This window comes from Microcebus murinus, chromosome 5, assembly GCF_040939455.1.
Source record: "Microcebus murinus isolate Inina chromosome 5, M.murinus_Inina_mat1.0, whole genome shotgun sequence".
Lineage (NCBI taxonomy): Eukaryota > Metazoa > Chordata > Mammalia > Primates > Cheirogaleidae > Microcebus > Microcebus murinus.
Window position 1 is genome coordinate 113,767,487 of NC_134108.1, and position 12,927 is coordinate 113,780,413.

General features: G+C 63.0%; 3 pseudogenes; all 3 read left to right on the forward strand.

Annotated features, from left to right (window-relative positions):
- Positions 1 to 2,692: 2,692 nt before the first annotated feature.
- LOC142871074 (uncharacterized) lies at positions 2,693 to 2,811 on the forward strand (annotated as a pseudogene).
- A 3,898-nt stretch (positions 2,812 to 6,709) lies between these two features.
- On the forward strand, positions 6,710 to 6,828 carry LOC142871075 (uncharacterized; annotated as a pseudogene).
- A 3,919-nt stretch (positions 6,829 to 10,747) lies between these two features.
- Positions 10,748 to 10,866, forward strand: LOC142871076 (uncharacterized; annotated as a pseudogene).
- The last annotated feature ends 2,061 nt before the right edge of the window (positions 10,867 to 12,927 follow it).

Here is a 12,927-nt window from a genome sequence, read left to right on the forward strand (position 1 = left end):
TACTGGAACGGGTTCCAGCTCTGGCCAGGAGAACCACGAGAGGTGCCCCCTCACCGCTGCTCCTCATAGCCGAATAGCACTCCGTGGTGTCCACGCGCCACATTTTATTTACCCACTCGTGGGTCGATGGGCACTCGGGTGGCTTCCAGGTCTTTGCGATTGTGACTTGTGCCCTGACTCTAACCCTAACCCTTACCCAGCCCGTCTCCTCCACGGCCCCTGCCTGACTGACTCCTTCCCGCCCGGCCTGTCACCTGTCACCGTCACCGTCCTCTGCCCCTGCCTGACACGCTCCTCCCCGCCCGGGCCGTCACCTGTCACCGTCCTCTGCCCCTGCCTGACACGCTCCTCCCCGCCCGGGCCGTCACCGTCCTCGGCCCCTGCCTGACGGGGCTCCTCCGTCGCCTGGGCCTTCCAAGGGCTTGGTGTGGACGCTGGTTCCAGGACGCCCTCCCAGGAACCCGGTAGCAGGGCGGCCGCAGCGTCTCGCGCAACCCAACCGTCCGCCGGCTGGCCGCCGTGGCTAAGTGGCCTGCGGGGGACGTGCTCCCGCTGTGCCGTGGGGGCCCAGCCTGGTGTCTTCTCTGAGGCCCCGCGGCTGCCGCTCCCCGCAAGGGGATAGCCGCGGAGGTGGGGACCGCCTCCTCATGGGGACGTACACCCAGCTCTCCACGTCGGATTCCGGGGCTCTCTGTCCTGCCAGAAGGCCCAGCTGGCCTGCGGGTCCTTAGAGTGGCAAAAACATCCGAAAACTGAGATGGAGGGTCCGGTGGGTGTCTGCACTTTTGTGCTGGGCACCCCAGGGAGGCCCGGGGGCTGGCTGGACAATGCGGTCTGCTGGGCTGGGGGGGGTTTGGAGGAGCAACTGATGCCCTTTGCACTTTGGGTAGCAAGTGTCTGAGGTGTCTCTGGGCCCTGTGCCATGTGGGGGCGGGGGCGGGGGCGGGGTGGGAGGAGGAGGAGATGGAGGAGGAGGAGGAGGAGGAGGAGGAGGTGGGAAGGGCCGTGGCCTGCAGTCGTGTTCCCCGGGGTGGCACAGCATGTGGCTTCTTCCACAGGCTGCTTGGCCTGGGCTCCCTGCACCTGGGCCTTTGGAGGACTGGCCCTGTGCTTGCCAACACTTCCTGCAGGGACCCAGAGCTGGGAGGTTGCATCTCTCAGCCCTGGGTCGGGCAGAGCCCCAGCGGGCCATGCCCACAACCTCTCTCAGCACGGGTCCCCCAGAAGGCTCCTTTGGGACCAGGATTCTCTTGCGGGTGACTCTTTAAGGTCTGGCCCCTGGATGGAGGGGCACCAGGAGTAGAGGAGCAGGAAGGGGAAGGGGGTGGCCATGCGAGGGGACACTTTCAGGCCAAGTCCCAGCTTCAGCCTGATCCTCCTGGGAACCCCGGGGTGGACATCACACCTCCTGGTTGCCCCGCTCTGAGACAAGGAGCCGGGCTTCGCATTCCCACAGCAGCCAGTCGTGGGCTGAGGACACCTGGGGCGTTGGGAACTCCCTGGCTTCTCCTTGGATTAACATCTGGAGCTGCTTGTGAATTGTGCCGCCACACACACCCGAGTGCAGGTGTCTTCTGCACAGACTGCGGGCCTCGCTCTTCTGAATGCCGCTAGCTCGCCACCCACCCACGGGAGAACCTGGTCAGGGTGCTTTCTCTCAGGGGCAGACTCTCATCCGGGCGGGGGGCTACCGGTGTCTCTGTTTGCTCCTTTCTTTCTTCCATTTCGGGAAAGGCTTCCTTACTGGGTGTGGAAATCTCCTATGCCTTTCCTCGCCTATTCTGTCAGCTCTAAAATTCTCTTTCGGTTGCCACCCTCACAGATGGATTAGGAAACTCTTTGCGGTGCACTCATTAGTGAAATGACCTCAATGACGCTGGAATCCAATATCTAATCGCCGATTTTTAGCGAGTCCACACGCCAGGGTGGTTGGGGTCCAATGCAGCCCCGGCCAGGCCCAGGCCCCTTGGACTGGGCCACAGGAGGACACAGAGGAGGGTCCCGGCCCCCACGGTAGCGGTGCGGGCAGTTCTCCAAGGGCTTGGGTGTTTTCCAGAGGGAGGAGATGGAGGGGACTGATTTCTTCAGCGCCCCACAAACCACGCCACCCCACCCCACCCATGGGACACATCCCGAGAGAGAGAGAGAGAGAGAGAGACGCCCCATACACTGGCTCCCCTCCCCCGTGCGCTGTGCCCCAGCCCTGGCCCGGGGGAATAGGCGGCCGCCGGGCCACAGGGTGGGGGGCACAGCTGAAAGGGGTTGTGGGGGAGGGCGGCCCCTGGCTGGGGTCAAAGGGCGAGCGCCCCGCCCGCCCACCCGCCCGTGCGCAGTCAGCGGCCCCGGAGGCGCGCTGGGGGTGGGGGGCGGGGAGGTGAAGGAGGCCAGGCGAGGAGAGGAGGGGGGCTGGAAGGTCTCCACCTTGGCGGGTCCAGCCGTGGAGGCGCATCTTGTGTGAGTGTGAGTGAGTGAGTGAGTGTGAGTGTGAGTGTGTGTGTATAGAGAGACAGCCCCCAACCCCGGCCCGCCGCTCCCTGCCCGCCCCGCCTGTCACCCCGTCCCTCGGAGCCCACGGGACCCGGCCGGCGAACTCAACAGGCCCGGCCCGGCGCGGGGCCTGTGGCGGGAGGAGGCGGCGGGGAAGCGCGCAGAGAGGCTCGGCTTCTTGAGCGGGGCAGGGGCGCCCTCCGCCGTCCACGACCACACCACCCCGAACGCGCCCGATCCCGTCTGGTCTCGGAAGCTAAGCAGGGTCGGGCCTGGTTAGAACTTGGATGGGAGACCGCCCGGGAATACCGGGTGCCATAGGCTTCTTCTTCTTTTTTTTTTTTTTTGCCTCTGGTTCTGTGGCGTTTCTGGGAGTGCGGGGGCGGCCCGGGGTGGGGGTCACCCCCACCCTCAGCGCCCGCCGCGGTGCCTGGCGCCCCAGCCCGCACCGTGGGGCCTCCTCTTGTCCCGAGCCGTGACACCGCCGCCACGCGGCAGCATGCGTGGCTTCTGGACAGTCAGGTCTCAGACCAAAGGTCTGCTCTGTGGGAGCCGACACGCCGGAGGAAACCTTGAGAGTCTGAGAGGGGAGGGAGTTCCAGAAGAAGGCCTGGATGTCATTTTGAGGGAGTATGTGACCAGAACTCGTCCCGTTGCTGTTGGGGTTCTATGGGCTACACGTAGGAATCTTTGGTGGTGGCACCTGATGTTCGGGGATCCGGAGTCACACCCAGACCTGCTCCACAGGCCTCCTTTTACTTTTCTCTACGGATTCATTTTTTTTTTTTTTTTTTTGAGACAGAGTCTCGGTTTGTTGCCCAGGCTAGACTGAGTGCCGTGGCGTCAGCCTAGCTCACAGCAACTTCAAACTCCTGGGCTCGAGTGATCCTTCTGCCTCAGCCTCCAGGGTAGCTGGGACTGCAGGCATGCGCCACCATGCCCCGCTAATTTTTTATATATATATCAGTTGGCCAATTAATTTCTTTCTATTTATAGTAGAGACGGGGTCTCGCTCTTGCTCAGGCTGGTTTTGAACTCCTGACCTTGAGCAATCCGCCCGCCTCGGCCTCCCAAGAGCTAGGATTACAGGCGTGAGCCACAGCGCCCGGCCGGATTCATTATTTTTAAAAAGTGTCTCTTATCTCTATTATTGCATTTTCTTTTCTCTCTCTTTTCAAGCAGATGATGGGAGTCCAAGTTTTAAGGTGACATGTGTTGCCCGTGCCCCCCTCCCCCCCCGTGTTCTTATTCATTTACCTCTCATGTTGCTCCAGCATATTGTGGGGGCACCAATGTTAAGGTCGGGTGCGTTGCCCTCTCCCAGCCTCCCCCCTCGGGTCAGAGCTTCAAGTGCGCCCATCCCCCAGTCGGTGCGCACCCACCCCATTCCTAATGGATGTGTATGCCCATCCCCTCCCCCCACCCGCCCGACACCCACCCGAAGAAGGTGATTGCTCTGTGTCCACTTAGGTGTCCATCGGTTCGTACCCATTTGCTGGTGAGCGCGAGCACGTGGTGCTCGTGTGTCCATTCTTGGGATACTTGGCTTACTGGAACGGGTTCCAGCTCTGGCCAGGAGAACCACGAGAGGTGCCCCCTCACCGCTGCTCCTCATAGCCGAATAGCACTCCGTGGTGTCCACGCGCCACATTTTATTTACCCACTCGTGGGTCGATGGGCACTCGGGTGGCTTCCAGGTCTTTGCGATTGTGACTTGTGCCCTGACTCTAACCCTAACCCTTACCCAGCCCATCTCCTCCACGGCCCCTGCCTGACTGACTCCTTCCCGCCCGGCCTGTCACCTGTCACCGTCCTCTGCCCCTGCCTGACACGCTCCTCCCCGCCCGGGCCGTCACCTGTCACCGTCCTCTGCCCCTGCCTGACACGCTCCTCCCCGCCCGGGCCGTCACCGTCCTCGGCCCCTGCCTGACGGGGCTCCTCCGTCGCCTGGGCCTTCCAAGGGCTTGGTGTGGACGCTGGTTCCAGGACGCCCTCCCAGGAACCCGGTAGCAGGGCGGCCGCAGCGTCTCGCGCAACCCAACCGTCCGCCGGCTGGCCGCCGTGGCTAAGTGGCCTGCGGGGGACGTGCTCCCGCTGTGCCGTGGGGGCCCAGCCTGGTGTCTTCTCTGAGGCCCCGCGGCTGCCGCTCCCCGCAAGGGGATAGCCGCGGAGGTGGGGACCGCCTCCTCATGGGGACGTACACCCAGCTCTCCACGTCGGATTCCGGGGCTCTCTGTCCTGCCAGAAGGCCCAGCTGGCCTGCGGGTCCTTAGAGTGGCAAAAACATCCGAAAACTGAGATGGAGGGTCCGGTGGGTGTCTGCACTTTTGTGCTGGGCACCCCAGGGAGGCCCGGGGGCTGGCTGGACAATGCGGTCTGCTGGGCTGGGGGGGGTTTGGAGGAGCAACTGATGCCCTTTGCACTTTGGGTAGCAAGTGTCTGAGGTGTCTCTGGGCCCTGTGCCATGTGGGGGCGGGGGCGGGGGCGGGGTGGGAGGAGGAGGAGGAGGAGGAGGAGGAGGAGGAGGAGGTGGGAAGGGCCATGGCCTGCAGTCGTGTTCCCCGGGGTGGCACAGCATGTGGCTTCTTCCACAGGCTGCTTGGCCTGGGCTCCCTGCACCTGGGCCTTTGGAGGACTGGCCCTGTGCTTGCCAACACTTCCTGCAGGGACCCAGAGCTGGGAGGTTGCATCTCTCAGCCCTGGGTCGGGCAGAGCCCCAGCGGGCCATGCCCACAACCTCTCTCAGCACGGGTCCCCCAGAAGGCTCCTTTGGGACCAGGATTCTCTTGCGGGTGACTCTTTAAGGTCTGGCCCCTGGATGGAGGGGCACCAGGAGTAGAGGAGCAGGAAGGGGAAGGGGGTGGCCATGCGAGGGGACACTTTCAGGCCAAGTCCCAGCTTCAGCCTGATCCTCCTGGGAACCCCGGGGTGGACATCACACCTCCTGGTTGCCCCGCTCTGAGACAAGGAGCCGGGCTTCGCATTCCCACAGCAGCCAGTCGTGGGCTGAGGACACCTGGGGCGTTGGGAACTCCCTGGCTTCTCCTTGGATTAACATCTGGAGCTGCTTGTGAATTGTGCCGCCACACACACCCGAGTGCAGGTGTCTTCTGCACAGACTGCGGGCCTCGCTCTTCTGAATGCCGCTAGCTCGCCACCCACCCACGGGAGAACCTGGTCAGGGTACTTTCTCTCGGGGGCAGACTCTCATCCGGGCGGGGGGCTACCGGTGTCTCTGTTTGCTCCTTTCTTTCTTCCATTTCGGGAAAGGCTTCCTTACTGGGTGTGGAAATCTCCTATGCCTTTCCTCGCCTATTCTGTCAGCTCTAAAATTCTCTTTCGGTTGCCACCCTCACAGATGGATTAGGAAACTCTTTGCGGTGCACTCATTAGTGAAATGACCTCAATGACGCTGGAATCCAATATCTAATCGCCGATTTTTAGCGAGTCCACACGCCAGGGTGGTTGGGGTCCAATGCAGCCCCGGCCAGGCCCAGGCCCCTTGGACTGGGCCACAGGAGGACACAGAGGAGGGTCCCGGCCCCCACGGTAGCGGTGCGGGCAGTTCTCCAAGGGCTTGGGTGTTTTCCAGAGGGAGGAGATGGAGGGGACTGATTTCTTCAGCGCCCCACAAACCACGCCACCCCACCCCACCCATGGGACACATCCCGAGAGAGAGAGAGAGAGAGACGCCCCATACACTGGCTCCCCTCCCCCGTGCGCTGTGCCCCAGCCCTGGCCCGGGGGAATAGGCGGCCGCCGGGCCACAGGGTGGGGGGCACAGCTGAAAGGGGTTGTGGGGGAGGGCGGCCCCTGGCTGGGGTCAAAGGGCGAGCGCCCCGCCCGCCCACCCGCCCGTGCGCAGTCAGCGGCCCCGGAGGCGCGCTGGGGGTGGGGGGCGGGGAGGTGAAGGAGGCCAGGCGAGGAGAGGAGGGGGGCTGGAAGGTCTCCACCTTGGCGGGTCCAGCCGTGGAGGCGCATCTTGTGTGAGTGTGAGTGAGTGAGTGAGTGTGAGTGTGAGTGTGTGTGTATAGAGAGACAGCCCCCAACCCCGGCCCGCCGCTCCCTGCCCGCCCCGCCTGTCACCCCGTCCCTCGGAGCCCACGGGACCCGGCCGGCGAACTCAACAGGCCCGGCCCGGCGCGGGGCCTGGGGCGGGAGGAGGCGGCGGGGAAGCGCAGAGAGGCTCGGCTTCTTGAGCGGGGCAGGGGCGCCCTCCGCCGTCCACGACCACACCACCCCGAACGCGCCCGATCCCGTCTGGTCTCGGAAGCTAAGCAGGGTCGGGCCTGGTTAGAACTTGGATGGGAGACCGCCCGGGAATACCGGGTGCCATAGGCTTCTTCTTCTTTTTTTTTTTTTTTTGCCTCTGGTTCTGTGGCGTTTCTGGGAGTGCGGGGGCGGCCCGGGGTGGGGGTGACCCCCACCCTCAGCGCCCGCCGCGGTGCCTGGCGCCCCAGCCCGCACCGTGGGGCCTCCTCTTGTCCCGAGCCGTGACACCGCCGCCACGCGGCAGCATGCGTGGCTTCTGGACAGTCAGGTCTCAGACCAAAGGTCTGCTCTGTGGGAGCCGACACGCCGGAGGAAACCTTGAGAGTCTGAGAGGGGAGGGAGTTCCAGAAGAAGGCCTGGATGTCATTTTGAGGGAGTATGTGACCAGAACTCATCCCGTTGCTTTTGGGGTTCTATGGGCTACACGTAGGAATCTTTGGTGGTGGCACCTGATGTTCGGGGATCCGGAGTCACACCCAGACCTGCTCCACAGGCCTCCTTTTACTTTTCTCTTCGGATTCATTTTTTTTTTTTTTTTTTTTTTTGAGACAGAGTCTCGGTTTGTTGCCCAGGCTAGACTGAGTGCCGTGGCGTCAGCCTAGCTCACAGCAACTTCAAACTCCTGGGCTCGAGTGATCCTTCTGCCTCAGCCTCCAGGGTAGCTGGGACTGCAGGCATGCGCCACCATGCCCCGCTAATTTTTTATATATATATCAGTTGGCCAATTAATTTCTTTCTATTTATAGTAGAGACGGGGTCTCGCTCTTGCTCAGGCTGGTTTTGAACTCCTGACCTTGAGCAATCCGCCCGCCTCGGCCTCCCAAGAGCTAGGATTACAGGCGTGAGCCACAGCGCCCGGCCGGATTCATTATTTTTAAAAAGTGTCTCTTATCTCTATTATTGCATTTTCTTTTCTCTCTCTTTTCAAGCAGATGATGGGAGTCCAAGTTTTAAGGTGACATGTGTTGCCCGTGCCCCCCTCCCCCCCCGTGTTCTTATTCATTTACCTCTCATGTTGCTCCAGCATATTGTGGGGGCACCAATGTTAAGGTCGGGTGCGTTGCCCTCTCCCAGCCTCCCCCCTCGGGTCAGAGCTTCAAGTGCGCCCATCCCCCAGTCGGTGCGCACCCACCCCATTCCTAATGGATGTGTACGCCCATCCCCTCCCCCCACCCGCCCGACACCCACCCGAAGAAGGTGATTCCTCTGTGTCCACTTAGGTGTCCATCGGTTCGTACCCATTTGCTGGTGAGCGCGAGCACGTGGTGCTCGTGTGTCCATTCTTGGGATACTTGGCTTACTGGAACGGGTTCCAGCTCTGGCCAGGAGAACCACGAGAGGTGCCCCCTCACCGCTGCTCCTCATAGCCGAATAGCACTCCGTGGTGTCCACGCGCCACATTTTATTTACCCACTCGTGGGTCGATGGGCACTCGGGTGGCTTCCAGGTCTTTGCGATTGTGACTTGTGCCCTGACTCTAACCCTAACCCTTACCCAGCCCGTCTCCTCCACGGCCCCTGCCTGACTGACTCCTTCCCGCCCGGCCTGTCACCTGTCACCGTCACCGTCCTCTGCCCCTGCCTGACACGCTCCTCCCCGCCCGGGCCGTCACCTGTCACCGTCCTCTGCCCCTGCCTGACACGCTCCTCCCCGCCCGGGCCGTCACCGTCCTCGGCCCCTGCCTGACGGGGCTCCTCCGTCGCCTGGGCCTTCCAAGGGCTTGGTGTGGACGCTGGTTCCAGGACGCCCTCCCAGGAACCCGGTAGCAGGGCGGCCGCAGCGTCTCGCGCAACCCAACCGTCCGCCGGCTGGCCGCCGTGGCTAAGTGGCCTGCGGGGGACGTGCTCCCGCTGTGCCGTGGGGGCCCAGCCTGGTGTCTTCTCTGAGGCCCCGCGGCTGCCGCTCCCCGCAAGGGGATAGCCGCGGAGGTGGGGACCGCCTCCTCATGGGGACGTACACCCAGCTCTCCACGTCGGATTCCGGGGCTCTCTGTCCTGCCAGAAGGCCCAGCTGGCCTGCGGGTCCTTAGAGTGGCAAAAACATCCGAAAACTGAGATGGAGGGTCCGGTGGGTGTCTGCACTTTTGTGCTGGGCACCCCAGGGAGGCCCGGGGGCTGGCTGGACAATGCGGTCTGCTGGGCTGGGGGGGGTTTGGAGGAGCAACTGATGCCCTTTGCACTTTGGGTAGCAAGTGTCTGAGGTGTCTCTGGGCCCTGTGCCATGTGGGGGCGGGGGCGGGGGCGGGGTGGGAGGAGGAGGAGATGGAGGAGGAGGAGGAGGAGGAGGAGGAGGTGGGAAGGGCCGTGGCCTGCAGTCGTGTTCCCCGGGGTGGCACAGCATGTGGCTTCTTCCACAGGCTGCTTGGCCTGGGCTCCCTGCACCTGGGCCTTTGGAGGACTGGCCCTGTGCTTGCCAACACTTCCTGCAGGGACCCAGAGCTGGGAGGTTGCATCTCTCAGCCCTGGGTCGGGCAGAGCCCCAGCGGGCCATGCCCACAACCTCTCTCAGCACGGGTCCCCCAGAAGGCTCCTTTGGGACCAGGATTCTCTTGCGGGTGACTCTTTAAGGTCTGGCCCCTGGATGGAGGGGCACCAGGAGTAGAGGAGCAGGAAGGGGAAGGGGGTGGCCATGCGAGGGGACACTTTCAGGCCAAGTCCCAGCTTCAGCCTGATCCTCCTGGGAACCCCGGGGTGGACATCACACCTCCTGGTTGCCCCGCTCTGAGACAAGGAGCCGGGCTTCGCATTCCCACAGCAGCCAGTCGTGGGCTGAGGACACCTGGGGCGTTGGGAACTCCCTGGCTTCTCCTTGGATTAACATCTGGAGCTGCTTGTGAATTGTGCCGCCACACACACCCGAGTGCAGGTGTCTTCTGCACAGACTGCGGGCCTCGCTCTTCTGAATGCCGCTAGCTCGCCACCCACCCACGGGAGAACCTGGTCAGGGTACTTTCTCTCGGGGGCAGACTCTCATCCGGGCGGGGGGCTACCGGTGTCTCTGTTTGCTCCTTTCTTTCTTCCATTTCGGAAAAGGCTTCCTTACTGGGTGTGGAAATCTCCTATGCCTTTCCTCGCCTATTCTGTCAGCTCTAAAATTCTCTTTCGGTTGCCACCCTCACAGATGGATTAGGAAACTCTTTGCGGTGCACTCATTAGTGAAATGACCTCAATGACGCTGGAATCCAATATCTAATCGCCGATTTTTAGCGAGTCCACACGCCAGGGTGGTTGGGGTCCAATGCAGCCCCGGCCAGGCCCAGGCCCCTTGGACTGGGCCACAGGAGGACACAGAGGAGGGTCCCGGCCCCCACGGTAGCGGTGCGGGCAGTTCTCCAAGGGCTTGGGTGTTTTCCAGAGGGAGGAGATGGAGGGGACTGATTTCTTCAGCGCCCCACAAACCACGCCACCCCACCCCACCCATGGGACACATCCCGAGAGAGAGAGAGAGAGAGAGAGACGCCCCATACACTGGCTCCCCTCCCCCGTGCGCTGTGCCCCAGCCCTGGCCCGGGGGAATAGGCGGCCGCCGGGCCACAGGGTGGGGGGCACAGCTGAAAGGGGTTGTGGGGGAGGGCGGCCCCTGGCTGGGGTCAAAGGGCGAGCGCCCCGCCCGCCCACCCGCCCGTGCGCAGTCAGCGGCCCCGGAGGCGCGCTGGGGGTGGGGGGCGGGGAGGTGAAGGAGGCCAGGCGAGGAGAGGAGGGGGGCTGGAAGGTCTCCACCTTGGCGGGTCCAGCCGTGGAGGCGCATCTTGTGTGAGTGTGAGTGAGTGAGTGAGTGTGAGTGTGAGTGTGTGTGTATAGAGAGACAGCCCCCAACCCCGGCCCGCCGCTCCCTGCCCGCCCCGCCTGTCACCCCGTCCCTCGGAGCCCACGGGACCCGGCCGGCGAACTCAACAGGCCCGGCCCAGCGCGGGGCCTGGGGCGGGAGGAGGCGGCGGGGAAGCGCAGAGAGGCTCGGCTTCTTGAGCGGGGCAGGGGCGCCCTCCGCCGTCCACGACCACACCACCCCGAACGCGCCCGATCCCGTCTGGTCTCGGAAGCTAAGCAGGGTCGGGCCTGGTTAGAACTTGGATGGGAGACCGCCCGGGAATACCGGGTGCCATAGGCTTCTTCTTCTTTTTTTTTTTTTTTTGCCTCTGGTTCTGTGGCGTTTCTGGGAGTGCGGGGGCGGCCCGGGGTGGGGGTGACCCCCACCCTCAGCGCCCGCCGCGGTGCCTGGCGCCCCAGCCCGCACCGTGGGGCCTCCTCTTGTCCCGAGCCGTGACACCGCCGCCACGCGGCAGCATGCGTGGCTTCTGGACAGTCAGGTCTCAGACCAAAGGTCTGCTCTGTGGGAGCCGACACGCCGGAGGAAACCTTGAGAGTCTGAGAGGGGAGGGAGTTCCAGAAGAAGGCCTGGATGTCATTTTGAGGGAGTATGTGACCAGAACTCATCCCGTTGCTTTTGGGGTTCTATGGGCTACACGTAGGAATCTTTGGTGGTGGCACCTGATGTTCGGGGATCCGGAGTCACACCCAGACCTGCTCCACAGGCCTCCTTTTACTTTTCTCTTCGGATTCATTTTTTTTTTTTTTTTTTTTTTTTTGAGACAGAGTCTCGGTTTGTTGCCCAGGCTAGACTGAGTGCCGTGGCGTCAGCCTAGCTCACAGCAACTTCAAACTCCTGGGCTCGAGTGATCCTTCTGCCTCAGCCTCCAGGGTAGCTGGGACTGCAGGCATGCGCCACCATGCCCCGCTAATTTTTTATATATATATCAGTTGGCCAATTAATTTCTTTCTATTTATAGTAGAGACGGGGTCTCGCTCTTGCTCAGGCTGGTTTTGAACTCCTGACCTTGAGCAATCCGCCCGCCTCGGCCTCCCAAGAGCTAGGATTACAGGCGTGAGCCACAGCGCCCGGCCGGATTCATTATTTTTAAAAAGTGTCTCTTATCTCTATTATTGCATTTTCTTTTCTCTCTCTTTTCAAGCAGATGATGGGAGTCCAAGTTTTAAGGTGACATGTGTTGCCCGTGCCCCCCTCCCCCCCCGTGTTCTTATTCATTTACCTCTCATGTTGCTCCAGCATATTGTGGGGGCACCAATGTTAAGGTCGGGTGCGTTGCCCTCTCCCAGCCTCCCCCCTCGGGTCAGAGCTTCAAGTGCGCCCATCCCCCAGTCGGTGCGCACCCACCCCATTCCTAATGGATGTGTACGCCCATCCCCTCCCCCCACCCGCCCGACACCCACCCGAAGAAGGTGATTCCTCTGTGTCCACTTAGGTGTCCATCGGTTCGTACCCATTTGCTGGTGAGCGCGAGCACGTGGTGCTCGTGTGTCCATTCTTGGGATACTTGGCTTACTGGAACGGGTTCCAGCTCTGGCCAGGAGAACCACGAGAGGTGCCCCCTCACCGCTGCTCCTCATAGCCGAATAGCACTCCGTGGTGTCCACGCGCCACATTTTATTTACCCACTCGTGGGTCGATGGGCACTCGGGTGGCTTCCAGGTCTTTGCGATTGTGACTTGTGCCCTGACTCTAACCCTAACCCTTACCCAGCCCGTCTCCTCCACGGCCCCTGCCTGACTGACTCCTTCCCGCCCGGCCTGTCACCTGTCACCGTCACCGTCCTCTGCCCCTGCCTGACACGCTCCTCCCCGCCCGGGCCGTCACCTGTCACCGTCCTCTGCCCCTGCCTGACACGCTCCTCCCCGCCCGGGCCGTCACCGTCCTCGGCCCCTGCCTGACGGGGCTCCTCCGTCGCCTGGGCCTTCCAAGGGCTTGGTGTGGACGCTGGTTCCAGGACGCCCTCCCAGGAACCCGGTAGCAGGGCGGCCGCAGCGTCTCGCGCAACCCAACCGTCCGCCGGCTGGCCGCCGTGGCTAAGTGGCCTGCGGGGGACGTGCTCCCGCTGTGCCGTGGGGGCCCAGCCTGGTGTCTTCTCTGAGGCCCCGCGGCTGCCGCTCCCCGCAAGGGGATAGCCGCGGAGGTGGGGACCGCCTCCTCATGGGGACGTACACCCAGCTCTCCACGTCGGATTCCGGGGCTCTCTGTCCTGCCAGAAGGCCCAGCTGGCCTGCGGGTCCTTAGAGTGGCAAAAACATCCGAAAACTGAGATGGAGGGTCCGGTGGGTGTCTGCACTTTTGTGCTGGGCACCCCAGGGAGGCCCGGGGGCTGGCTGGACAATG